Raw genomic sequence first — 14,619 nt, 5'->3', positions numbered from 1 at the left:
TGTTGGTATGTTTCTGGTTAATTTTGGTGGCCATATTTATTTGCAAGTCTGAGGGTCTAAACATCAAAATTCAGCTTGGTAAAAACCATTTTCAAAATCTGTAGGTTCAAATTACATTGAAAAAACTTGTTACTGACTTTGAAAAAAAAATTCCTTTAGACCTCTTACAGAAGATTGACTCAGAGTTCAATATAGCCTAGACCACACTGGCTGTTCAACAGCACTATGGTCACAACCTTTTTCCCAGCCACACCCTCCAAGACACCCTCTATGCAGAGCAGCGGCATACTGTTCACCTAATCGGCTAAGTCAGGTTTCCACCTACTTTGTGCAGCTGGAGCAGTTCAAAGCATATGGAACAGAGGAGCAGAACGGGTGTAAATGCCTACAAGATACAAGGCCAAGGAGAATCAGGCCTCCTGGCTTTAGAAATGAAAGGGAGCTTGAATGCTGGACTTTTCGGTAGGGATGCATTGCCATGTACCCATTTAAAAATGCCAAGTAACTTCAAATTACTTTTGGAGGCTTAAGAATCCATTAATTAAGCAATAGGACACAGCAGGGTAAGTGCAATGGAGTAATTATTTATGTCTAGGTGTACTGCTAGGCATAAGGTCATCCACCAATTAAAAGTTGAAAGCATTGTTCGTAAATAAAGCCTCTATTTCAAACTTTGGCTTTGCCCTCTGGCACACATGCTTCAAAGAGTTTGCCAGCAGAGTGAGAACTACTCCTGTTTCATTGGCTAGAAAGTAATATCTCCTTCCGGCTTTAGGCACAGCAGGGTAAAAGAGTAAATAGGGCTACCGAGTAATTTCCATTACATTCAATGAGGATGACTTATTCAAATTAAACAAACTGCTCCATCCTGCTTCTTTAGAAATCAAACATACTTTTATGATTTGGGCCCAAAAATAGCAGGAGAAAAAATGTTATGTTTGTGTTTGCCCTTTCATGGGCATATTTATATAGCAGAGGGTGATGTGGTTAAACTCTGCCCTGGGTACAACTCTCTGATGTTCTGCCTCGTTACACCAGAGGTAAATTTGGTCAGACTGTTTGTTAACTAATTAGCTTCCTGTTCTTCCAAATTTACTTTCAGGGATCAAGGATAATCTTGTGGTTAAGGTGTTTAAAATACATTGAAAATCTCTCCCTTCCAATAAGTACATCACAATGAGATACCTTAGGACCTGTGTCTTGCTTGTGTATCACCACTCCTTTGGTGTCAGCAAGCACTTGTGCTTTAGACTCAGACTTCCCAATATGGTGATAGCTCAACATGACATGCACCTATGGTTTAATCACACCATACTCCTTTTAATGAGTCTCATTTATCTTTCTTTCATGCTTCAAACTATTTCCTGTTTTAATGAGATTTATGATGAAAGACAGAAAAATGCCTCCTAAATGATTCTGCTCAGCTGGCGTATTATCGCTTGCAAAACCTCAATCAGCTGCAGTAAACATCTGCTTGACATGAATTTGCATTTTTATATTCTGTTTTTGAAATTTAAGAACAGCTAACTTTCTTCTGGTAAAAGGTATATGATGAGCAATTTAAGGCCCTAATTTGAAAAATAACAGATAAAAGGAGGTTTGCAGTAGAAATCTCACAGACGTCTGTAGGGTTTAAAGCTATAATAAGATTTAACTGGCCAAACTGGCAAGAGTCCTTTAATTAGCAGTTTCACTTCCCACACTAACCTTTGTATATGAGCTATGCACATAACATAGTTCTGGCAAAAATATGTTAGTGCAGAATTCAAACCAGCTCAAAAGTAAGCAGTAAAATGAAAGGAGGTTAAACATGGCTAAGTGTGCTGGCATCAGAAATCTCTTTCAGTCCCTTCATAGTATTCTTTCTGTGGCAAAGCACATTACTATATACTGGGGGTCAAATTTATCCCTGACGTAACTTTACTGAAGTCAGTGGTGTTCCACCAGGAACTAACAGACTTCTTGGGAATCTTTCAGGTTACCTGCTGGCTTTAAACAGATCCCCAGTACTTTCACTCACTAATCAAGTTATCAAGACATTTTAAGGGAGAAAAAACTCCAAACTAACCCAGTTTTGGCTGCTTTGGATAGTCCATCACTAGAATTCATTATATGACTGTAAAACACTAAGATGCACAGGTAAACAGACTTATTTTTAAACTTATTAAGCTTAGCTATTATTCCACCAGCATTATCTTACAATTTCTAAGGCTATTAAACCAGAAAAGGGAATGGCAAGGCAAATTATTTTCTAGCTTTCTCATTTCAAGCGGACAAAGGCTTTTGGTTCTGCATCCTCCACCCAATCAAGCAGTCCCAGTGAACCTGATCATTTACTTTTATCTTCTATCTTGTACTGATTATTTACCCCCAAGAAAAGTGACTGGAAAATGTGACTACATCAGAATTCTCCACTTACACAGTCGTAGCCTTTTATGCTCACTTTGCATAGGTGTGAACGAGCACACAAGGCAGTGACAAATCAGGCCCGTTGACTGTTTAATCCTTTTTTCATTTTCAGATAGTTTTACAGCTGCCACTTGTGTCTTATTTTTGTATTAACATATTCTGTCTGAACAGCACTTTTTGCACAAGAATATATGCAAAGATAAACATACAAGATATAACTTTCAACAGCTGTCACCATTTTGCCTGCTGACATGTGGAAAGTCTTATCATCTCCATTTGGATTAAGTTAATTTAATAAAATAGGAATATTGGCCAAAATTTTCAAAGGTACTTTGGGTGGCCAATTTGATACACCTTAAAGGCACCTGTTTTTCAGCAAGTGCTGAGCCCACACCTTAGGAAAATCAGACACCTGTAAAGTGTTTGAAACTGTGCATCAAAAAAATGGAGGCACCCAAATCACATATTACTTTTTAAATGTTTGAAGATCATTCACACCCTACTGAGGAAAGAAATAGTGATTAACTCCAGCCTTCAAATGGAGCCAGGATTTCATCCCATCAAAGTCAATGGGAGTTTTGCCATGGACTTCAACGGGGCAAGAATTTCACCCATGTACACCATCCCCATCCAACTGTATTGTTAGATACACGAAAAATATTTACAAAAATATGCTTTTTCTTATCTAGCTCTCCTGGACTGAGTTGAAAAGGGAAGCTGCCAGCAAGTTGGCAATAAGCAAATGAATATCCTGGATCTCAAAATGGGATAATGCTAAAAATGAAATTAACCCCATTTCTCAGTGTGAGTGAATTTAAAAGCCTATCTTGCCAGGTTTTTTAAATCCGGTAGGTAAAATGGAGATTTACTATTATAAATCCTGTTGCAATTTACTTTTTAAATTATCTGCTCAGTAGGTTACCTGTTTACTACTTCCATCAAAAAGAGATTATTTGAGAGAAATCCATGTACCAGTACCAGTGCAGTATGAATAACTACAGCCTTCATGAAACTTAATTTTTCAAGGAGGAAACAAGGCATGGGTGTTGTTGGGCACTGTTCAGTCTTTCCTTTCCCAGGCAATAGTTCAGGTTCCTTGCAGGTTCCTCCTGCAACCCACCTGGTTTGAGATATCCACTTCCGGAGTCTTTGGAAGGATTTAAACAATAGCTTTTATTAAGAAAGTAAAATCATTGACACTGAAGCTCTCTTGGACAGGCACTGCCACACTGCAGAAACCTGGCCAGCAAATAGCGCCTGGCCAGGCAATGCCAAAGAGCTGGTCACAGCATTAACCAATCAATACAGACTCATGTGGGAGTTATTGATAGGTTAACAGATTAACAAATCAAGAGCTGTTGCTGGGTAAACTAGTAACTGTTGCTGGGCAGAGTAAGACTAGTACCCCCACTCCTCAGGACAGGCGTTCCTTCTGCACATGTGCAGATCCACAAAGGTCATAGAGAGGACATTGTGATTGACAGCCCCTAGGCTGCACTCATACTACTGGCTCTATGCTATTAGCACAGCCTATAGGTGTAAATTTGGTGTTCTGTGCCTTTAAGGCAGCGGTCCCCAAACTTTTGAGGATCGCCTCCCCCCTCTTACCCTTGTCCATGCCCCTTCCCCCCCATCCCCCCCGGAGCTGGGGCCGGGAGCAGGGTTGCGGCTCAGGCGTGTGGGGAGGAGGGGACACGTGGACAGGGTTAAGTGGCCGAGTCTGGAGCCACAGCTGGGGGTGGGGGTGGGGCTGGGGCTGGGAGTGGGGCCACAGCCAGGGGCCGAGGCTGGGGGCAGAGGGGGGAGTAGAGCTGCAGTCAAGCCTGCGGCCAGGTGAGCCTCTGCTCCTGGCCTTGCCCCCAGCCTCGGCTCTGGGCCGGGAATGGAGCCCTGCCATCCCCTCCCAATGTTCCTTCACACCCCCTTGGGGTAGGGGGACGCTCCACACTTTGAGGACCTCTACTCTAAAGACACTGGGGATTCACAAACTTTTTCATTCCGCTCACCACACCTTAAGAGGCTCACCTTCCAGGCCATTTGTGATTACATAGCATCCTCTTCTGACAACTGTAGCAAATACTTATATGGAAAAAGTCATATTAGGAAAGTATGTACATATAATCAGTAATGTCAGTAGCAAGAGTTCACAGATCATCAGTCTCTCCATAATCATGAGATTGTCTTAAAAACTGTGAGATTCATTAAAAATAATTCATTTGAGATTTTGTTTCTTTGAGCCTTCAGGGTTTACTATATTTATGGCTTCCTGCTTTCTTCTGCACCCACGAGGGCTAGTAATTTACATTTTCTTTTTAATGAAAGCTGAAATTCTCCCCTAATCGACTTCAAGAAAATCAGGAAACATCATGAGTCTCATGATAAAATCACAAGACTTGGCAACACTGGTAAGTAATTGTCTCTCAATACAATTTCACACCTGGAAACTGGAAAAAACATCATCATATAGACCTGACAGCTCTCCCTATTCCGCCAGCAAGTGCACAGGACCACAGGTTAAGAACTTTTGGCTTAAATTTAAGATTTTCCCTGCTTTTAGAATTAATGCTCTTTTTATTTAAACTAAGAATGCACCCATACAAAAATTCTGCAGCTAGCCTTTGTTGACCTGTGGGAATCTTTGCAATCAACTTCATGAGCTTAAACAGCTCATCCCAACCCCATCACTGATATTCTTTATAATAGTTACTTGACCAACACTAGTAAGATTTTAAATAAGAGAGTGATTTTAGCTAGGACCCAGAAGTTAGTGAGTTGTAGTAATATGTGGAACCACAAAAATCAATAAACCTTTCTTTTTCATATCAGTGAATTGCATAGGACCGAGACGATTTATTTAGTTTCATTAGTCAGTTCCTTCTTTCTTTCTAATATTAATTTTATACCTTATTCTGAGGTCATTTGTCTTCAGGGACTGCAACTGATAGCCAAAAAATTCCATTATTTCCCTGTGTTCTGTCATTCATGGCCCCACACAGCTTTCCATTTCAATCTGTACCTGTATTGTGTAGCATAAAGCACACAGTTCACCATCAGAGATTTAAGAAAAATAACAGTGAATAATGCATATATCTCAAAACCTTCCTATTATGGGTGGTTTCTAAGAGAGATATATCTGTATGTAAAGAAAATTCTCTCCCTGATAACAGTCCTTGCCCCAGAAACATAATAACTATCTGAATGTCTGCCCAGTGACAATTGTATCATCCTTGATTTTCTTCTCTTTGATGAATGTCATGGTCATTTTTACAAATGATTGAACATGTAATATCAAGATTATGGTTAACCGCCAGATTTTAGTCTTTCAGCTCAGAAATTCTGGGCATCCTAGGGCCAAGGAAAAATGAAGTATTTTTATTTTTGACTACTCCAAGCAATATGTGGATTGTTGTTTTTTTATATTTTTGCATTTCATTACTCTACCATGGAGCAAATGGTATGAGAAGAGATGAGAAATATGACAATAGGACATTCTTTCAAATCAATAGGTTCTTATCCAAAGCAGGATATTTATTTAATACCATTCTGAATAAATATACCTATAATAGTGCCTGAGTATTTCATTGAAATTGTATTTATCTTTCCAAATAAATAATATTTTTCAATTTTTATTCATTTTTGCATCTAGAGAGAGAATCAGGAAGGAGTCTACTTGTTTCTTTTTTTTTTTTTCTTAACATTTCCACCAAGGCCCAAATATATAAAGCTCTCAATCTTCTTTGACTAATTTAACCAATTGTTTCAGGTTAGTCACTCAATGAAATGTCACAGTCTCTCTTTCCTGACATATTCTTCTCTTTACACTTAAATAGTTTCAAATTAACATGCACCACCTGTGGGAAAGGCATATGAGATTCAATGAATACCAAATGAATTTGTGACACCAGTATAAGAGTACAGAAAATAGTAGGACTTGACATAAAAGTGCTCCTCTAATACAATACATGCACAAATAACTAACTAAAATCCTCCAAGTTTTGCAAGGTAAATTAGCTACATCCATTGGCTTTTAATTGTAACAAGGATCTCTGAGTTAAGTATACACCAAGTAATCCACCATCCCAGCAGTCTCCCTCATACAACCAATGAAGCTGTTGGATGCAAGTTAGCTGTAGATAAGGGTGGTGATTGATTGAGTTACCTCTGATATCAGAATGGTCTAAGACTCTTGGAATGGCCTAGATATATGTGTTACTGTAGTGGTACACCTCACAGGTGTCATTCGTAAAATCAGAATGGTTGAGAACTTAAAAATTTGATGGTAATATGCTGCAAATCCCAGTGACAACTGAACCTCATGATATTCTCAACAAACAGAGCCTTCAGCCATGTTTGTAGCTGTTTCCATTACTTCACACTGGTTCAACAGACATTTTAGGCTTCAGTGTGACAGACACACAGCTGACAATCCTGTAATCTTACTATATAGATAATAATGCTCTACAACAACAGCCAAACCTCTGTAGTGACATTATGATAACCAGAGATAGTTCCTAACCAAAACTCTAGATTTGGACATCCCTAAACTTTGGTGTTGTTGGAAATCCAAACTCAGGTCTTAGCTTAAGCATTGCCAGATGCTCACTGGTTTATAAGGGGATAAACTGTAGCTTGAAAGTATGATTTCTTTGTTTTCTGTGTACTGAACTTTTACATTTCTAACAACTCTGCCTGTTGACAGTGACAGCAGCCATTTTGTTTTCAGAGTTGCTGCTGCCTGATATTAAAAGACACACTGTACTCTCATGAAGACTTTACTTTTGTTCTTTCCTGTTTTTTCTTGACTAAAAGAATATCGGTTTAAAGGGTTTTGCTCCTGTGGATGGAAACACACAACACCATGCAGACTCCCAGCACTGAACTCTGAGGTGTTTGAGATCTGGGTCTAAACTTTGTGGCTTGGGCCTTATGTCTAATTGTAAAGTAGTGTGCTGTGGCCCACTATTATAGAATATTGTGTGTTTATTCTATTCGGGACCCCCTGTATTAGAATACTTGAAAGTGTTTTCCTCAGACTACTCACTGGTAGGGAAAAAACAAAACAGACCAGGGTCTGTCTTCTCTAATTAAGTCAATATACTGAGTTTCACACATCAAGTCTAATGATTTTACAGTCAAATACTTAATCATCTGAACTGCTGAGTAACTCAGTGGATTTTCATTCCTTAACCTATTGATTAAGATACTCAACTGATAAGAGGCAAGTTCACTGAATTGTTTAAGGACCTAATTTATTAACATTTTCTAAAAAGACACCAAATAAGGGAAATGGGTAGGATGTGTCCAGAGCTATTTAAAGCTAGTTCAGATATAGCTAAACCCATGAAATGACAAAACAGTAATACACATCTCATAGCTAATTGAAATCACCTATCCAGAGGATGAATGCCTAAAATAAAGCAGTCATTGAAAACAACAGTATAATTTTCACTTTGAGAAGTGAAGAGAACAGAGTAAAAGCTTAAGACAGACATTGCAGGCCCTACACCTGTGTTTTCCTTTAGGAAATGAGAACTCCCGAACATTTAACAACTTGGGGTCATCCATACACGACACCTACCACATAGTAACATACTTTTCCCATAGACAACAATTTTTCAAACACAGTTTGGTGAAAACTGTGACCATGCCAAAGCAAAATGACAATTTGATCTTGTAACTGAGGGATCTTGTCTGCACCAAAACCCCTACCCAACATACTGTATAATCTAGACAGAATATTTATATACTTAGAAAAGTCAGTACAGAACCCAAGACAACCTCAAGGTTGGCATGCACTGATAATTCTTGGGAGCTGATGTTAACACCCTGTGAGTATCTGCATTCTAGTTCTCTGCTGGTGAGTGTTGGCTCTGTGTCTGGAGTTGACTGGCTCACAGCAGTAATAAGGATACCCAAATGAATGCAAGAGTGTGCATAATTACAGAATACATTTCCAGAACTGCATCTCTCCAGATTAGTCATGAAGCTGCAGTATGATGATCACACTAGGAACTTTCCCCAGTATTTTCAACTGTCCATTAATTAGATGGAAAACAGTAATTCAAATATGACCCACTCCAGTTTGGCTCAACTTGCATTCTAACATTATTATTGGCACAAAATGGGGATGGAACAAATGATCTTTGTGGAACCCCTTTGCCTCTCCATACATGTACCCAGGCTCCAAGACTACATATTAGTCGGGAGTGCTACTGAACCATTTTCATTCTAGTCATGGATTGTGTTGTGCAAATAGTGGCTGAAGAAAAATGGGAACTTTGCATTAACCATTTTTGCTGGGGTATTTCAAATTAGATGGGTTTGTGATGGGTTGGATCACAGAAACCCCCGGGGGGCTGCCAACTGATGTGCCAAGACTACTTCTGCCCATGCTTTCCTGCCCTAGCAGCTTGGGACTTCAGTGCCCTGCCTGGTTTGAGCCAGACCCGCTAGCCTGCTGCAAACCCAGACCCAGGTCTGAACCACATCCCCTAACAGATGTAGGCTTAATTGAAAGCAGCTTAAGAAGTGTTCCTGTCTTTAACACTCAGAGGCTCAACTCCCAATGGGGTCCAAACCCCAAATAAATCCGTTTTACCCTGTATAAAGCGTATACAGGATAAACTCATAAATTGTTTGCCCTCTATAACACTGACAGAGAGAAATGCAAAGCTGTTTGCCCCCCACCCCAGGTATTAATACATACTCTAGGTTAATTAATAAGTAAAAAGTAATTTTATTAAATACAGAAAGTAGGATTTAAGTGGTTCCAAGTAGTAAAAGACAGAACAAAGTGAATTACCAAGCAAAAATGAAATAGAAAACACAAGTCTATAGGACATAGACATACAAGTCTATGACACTAAACTGGGAGGAGAAGTAGATACGCTGGAAGGTAGGGATAGGATACAGAGGGCCCTAGACAAATTAGAGGACTGGGCCAAAAGAAATCTGATGAGGTTCAACAAGGACAAGTGCAGACTCCTGCACTTAGGATGGAAGAATCCCATCCATCGCTACAGACTAGGGACCGAATTGCTCGGCAGCAGTTCGGAAAAAAAGGACCTAGGGGTTACAGTGGACGAGAAGCTGGATATGTGTCAACAGTGTGCCGTTGTTGCCAAGAAGGCCAATGGCATTTTGGGATGTATATGTAGGGTCATTGCCAGCAGATCGAGGGACATGATTGTTCCACTCTATTAGACATTGGTGAGGCCTCATCTGGAGTACTGTGTCCAGTTTTGGGCCCCACACTACAAGAAGGATGTGGAAAAATTGGAAAGCGTCCAGCGGAGGGCAACAAAAATGATTAGGGGACTGGAACATATGACTTATGAGGAGAGGCTGAGGGAACTGGGGATGTTTAGTCTGCGGAAGAGAAGAATGAGGGGGAATTTGATAGCTGCTTTCAACTACCTGAAAGGGAGTTCCAAAGAGAATGGCTCTAGACTGTTCTCAGTGGTAGCAGATGACAGAAGGAGGAGTAATGGTCTCAAGTTGCAGTGGGGGAGGTTTAGGTTGGATATTCGGAAAAAAACTTTTTCACTAGGAGGGTGGTGAAACACTGGAATACGTTACCTAGGGAACTGGTGGAATCTCCTTCCTTAGAAGTTTTTAAGGCCAGGCTTGACAAAGCCCTGGCTGGGATGATTTAGTTGGGGATTGGTCCTGCTTTGAGCTTTGAGTTGGACTAGATGACCTCCCTTCCAACCCTGATATTCTATGATTCTATGTCTAATACAGTAAGAAAACTGAATACAGATAGAACCTCACCCTCAGAGATGTTCCAGTAAGCTTCCTTTTAGAGACTAGTCTCCTTCTAGTCTGGGTCCAGCAATCACTCACACCCCTGTGGTTACTGTCCTTTGTTCCAGTTTCTTTCAGGTATCCCTTGGGGGTGGAGAGGCTATCTCTTGAGCCAGCTGAAGACAAAATGGAGGGGTCTCGCACAGGCTTAAATAGACTTTCTCTTGTGGGTGGAGGCCCCCTCCTCTCTACTATGCAAAGTCCAGCTCCAAGATGGAGTTTTGGAGTCACATGGGCAAGTCACATGAACATGCATAACTCAGTTTTTACAGGCTGCCGCCATTGCCCACATCCTACCTTGAACGTCCTCAAGTAGCCTTCTTATGTGGATTGGAGCATTCCAAGATCCATTGTTCGTTAAGTGCTTCTTGACTGGGCATTTAATTTGCACATTCCTTTCTCAAGAAATTGACCAAATGCTTTACTAAGGCTACTTAAAAATCAAGCAAGTACACAGCCAATATTCATAACTTCGAAAACAAAAATGATACATGCATACAAATAGGATTAATAGATTTAATAGATCATAACCTTTACAGAAATATGTTACATGGCATATGTAGCATAAAACATATTCCAGTTATGTCATATATACATTCATAAGCATATTTCCATAAAGCCTTATAGGGTTCACCATCACCAGGCTCAACTGTGCCTATGAAAAAGGCAGTATTTGGGATTTTTTTTCATGTTCTATGTACTGCAATGGGTAGTATGTATTTCGGATACTCTTGCTGACTTTTTAATGGCAACTTTAGAGCTTGCTACCTCCAACCTCGATTTTAGCATGATCTTTCTTTTTTCTGAAGGCACTTCTCCTGAAAATGGTCCTCTCAAAAATGGCATGTGAGCAGTGGGAAGAACAATGACTTACTAGTACTGTGCTACACGTACATAGACGTACCACTATTAGCAGGATTTCTGCAAATGGCATCCAAATATAGGGAACCCTACTTCAAGATGGTTAGTGCCATCAGCTCTCAATGAAGTCAAGGTTAGCTGCATTCCATAATGATGAGTTTACTGCACCAATAGGCATGTCAGGTGTACTATATATTTTATTGATCTCATTTCTGAAAGTGAAGAAATGAGAAAAAGAAGAAGAAATGCCAAGCATAATCTTAATGTAAAGGCAGCTCCTGAGGTCCTTACTCAGTCCTTCATTCAGCTTTTATGGGAATTTTAACTGCATGATGACTTTGTGATTTGGTCCACATTTTATAAAATGCTTGTCAAAAACATATATACAGACTGTGTCTGACATGTCCTAATCGTGTTAAGGAACCGAAAGTTCGGAGGCTTAGGGTCAAAATACTGATTTCCTTTTAGCAATATTAGCCTCTTAGCTATTATTAGAACTTGTCATTATTTTTTTTTCTGAGATTTGAGAAGGAGGTAAGCCACACAGAAAATGGAATGCATGTGAATAATTTATTGTAAGGAAATATGGGTTTGGTCTTCCAATACATAGAGAACTTACTATGTACATTATTCTGGAAATACTTTTATTAGGTTGATTTTCTTCCACAAAGAGATTGAAGTACTGGTAGATATATATTTAAAAACTTATTTTTGCAGCAGCTGGAATACCTATTTGCAAAATTATATGTCCCCATGAAACTGCCTTTTTCCTATATTCTCAGAACGTGGATGTATAACCCATCAAAATGACAGTTAAATTCTATCTATTGACTATATATTCTACTGAGGTATTTATAGCTTTTTCATTACTGTGGGACTTGGCCTTGTACTATGAAAGGCTCTTTCTTACAATGTTTTCAAATTACTGTAAGGATACTCTCATATAAAACGTATAGGACATGTAATTTAAAAGGTTCTAATTTCTAGTTTTTCTACAAAGTGCTTGGTACCCTGCATAATTTGCCATCACTCATGGGAAAAACAACATCTTGGTGCTGATGTGAGGACTCCTCTTATTAGGAGGAAAAATACTATCGTCTGTTGAAGAGAGAGATTCCTTATGTGAGATCCATCAGTATAAAGCAGTGTGGAATTTTCTATCATCATAGCACAAGGATACGCCTTCTGCGAAATGCACAGTTATGCTGTTCAATATGTTCATATATCAGGGAAACTGTATGTTAAATTACAAAATTATTGTTGTTCTAATATTACTAAACTACAGGACAGATAAAGCATAATGGCATTGTAAATAATAGGTCAAAGTGACCAAGCATGACTTTTTTAAAGTTCAAATTCTCTCATCCTTAGTTATCTTACATTGTACTAAGGCTATTCACAACCACCAGTTGTCAAGCTATTTTGTACTAAAGTGACTTATTCTGTTGTATAGCCAATAACATGTGAAAGTGAGGCTATTTCCTTTTCTAATTCTTGTGCCATTTTAAAGAAACGGCATATTGGAAGGGTAAAGTCAAGCAGAAAAAGGTGTCGGTGATCATCTGAAGGCCAAAATACAGCAAGTCTTCTCACATGGAATCTAGCAGAACAGTACTGACATTGTATCCAATAAAAGAATGTTAAATTATTATGTTTGTTAAATATTATGCTATTATTCTAGCAAAAATGACAGTTTTGATAAACATAAAACACCTCTTTTTTTCTGAATATTAGGGAAGTTCCTACTTGCAAGAAATAGATACTGTCTTTCCTAATTTCCATCACAAAGCTTACTGTTTAGAGATTTATTACAGCCATTTCAGACTGAAATGTAGGGCTACGGATGGGAAACCAGTTCTTTAAAAGAATAAGAGCCCTCCTAAACTTTTCAAATCTACAGTGGTTTGGATACATTCCCTCTCTCCAATACATCGGATTCTGTGCAGGGCAGTGAACACCTAGCAACTAGCAACAGCAAACCTAGCAACTAACAGCGGAATTTCTGTGGGAGTTTGGCCTCAGAGTAGAATGGTAATTTTATGTCCTGACATGATCCAGTGTTTGCTAATATTGCTTAACAAGGGGGAAGTGATGATCTAGTTTGGCTTTACAAGCCAGTCACTAGAGAACATTGGAGCAGAGAATGGCTAGCAGTTTCAGCGGGAGTTTGAGGGTCAGGGTCGGGGGTTGTGACATTATGCCCCATATTCTTCATAGAGATGTGTTACAATATGAATATGGCATAACTAGGATGTGTTTTGTGCAAGATGAGTCATGTGAGGCATCATTGGAAAGGTTATGATTTACTGAATATGATTATCCTATTTGTATGCATGTATCATTTCTGTATCTGAAGTTAGGAATATTGACTATGTATCAATTACAAGTGGGTTTACACCTGGGGAATGCCCACCAGACAGAATGCAATCAGCCTGGATGGGCCATTAGGGGGAACAATAGGACTTTGAAGATCATAGTCTCCCACCTTCCTGAGAAGTTTCCTGGGATGCTGCAAACAACCTTGACTCATGGCTGCTTTGACACTACAAGGTCATGTGATTGTGTCACCTGGTACTGGATTCCATCTTGGACTACTAGTATTTTTCCACTAAAAGGGGATGGGGATCAAACTGGGAAACAAAGGATTCCCACCATATGTAAATCCTATTTAAGGCAGGGAAGTGAGTTAATTCTGGTTCATTCTTCACTGAATCCCCGCTCAGGATAACTGCTGGAAACATCTAAGAAACAAAGAGAAAGGGGGAGAGAAGGACTGAGCCCAAGCTGGAAAAGGTGTCTGGCCTGTGAAAGAAATGCCTAAAACAACATTTAGGGTCAGAAACTACTACTTGTAACCAGTCTTTTTAACGTATTAAGCTTAGTTTGCGTGTTTGTTTTATTTGTTCCTTAATGTGCTTTGATCTGTTTGCTATCCCTTATAATCACTTAAAATCTATCTTGTGTAGTTAATAAACTTGTTTTTGTTTTCTCTAAACCCAGTTTGTGGAATTCATAACTGGGGGAGGGGGGCAAAAAGCTGTGCATATCTTCCTCCACTTTGAGGGAGAAGGCGAATTTCAATTAGCTTATGCTGTACAGTTCTCTGTGCAGCACAAAACAATATAGTTTTGGGTTACACTCCACAGAGGATATGCACTTGAGTGCTAGGCAATTCCCTAGTTGAAAGCCTTCCCATGCAGTACTGATTTCAGTGGCTGTGTCTTTCTGCAGCTGGGTGTGTCCTTACCTGTGTGTGTGCTAGCGGAAACCTGGCTCAGCAGGGCAGTGTAAGGGAGCTCAGACTGATGGAACAGGTGAGCTCAGTGGTACCCCAGAAGGGGGGGGTCATCCTCTCTTTTTCTTTAGGAGCAGGGATTAGGAAGAGAAGACAATGATGGCTACTGAGGCAGCACTAGAAGTGACCCAAGGAGGGGAGGAGACAAAATAGATGGTAGGAGGCAGAAGCTGCGGGAGGTATATCATCCTTGAATGGGTATCTGATGGAAGCTACTTATACATGCTAGATGCATGATAGAGCTCAGG

This window comes from Lepidochelys olivacea (assembly GCF_965140295.1).
Source record: "Lepidochelys olivacea isolate rLepOli2 genome assembly, chromosome: 2".
In the NCBI taxonomy this organism is placed as follows: Eukaryota; Metazoa; Chordata; order Testudines; family Cheloniidae; genus Lepidochelys; species Lepidochelys olivacea.
The sequence above is the reverse complement of the archived record's forward strand: the minus strand, read 5'-3'. Positions refer to the sequence as shown.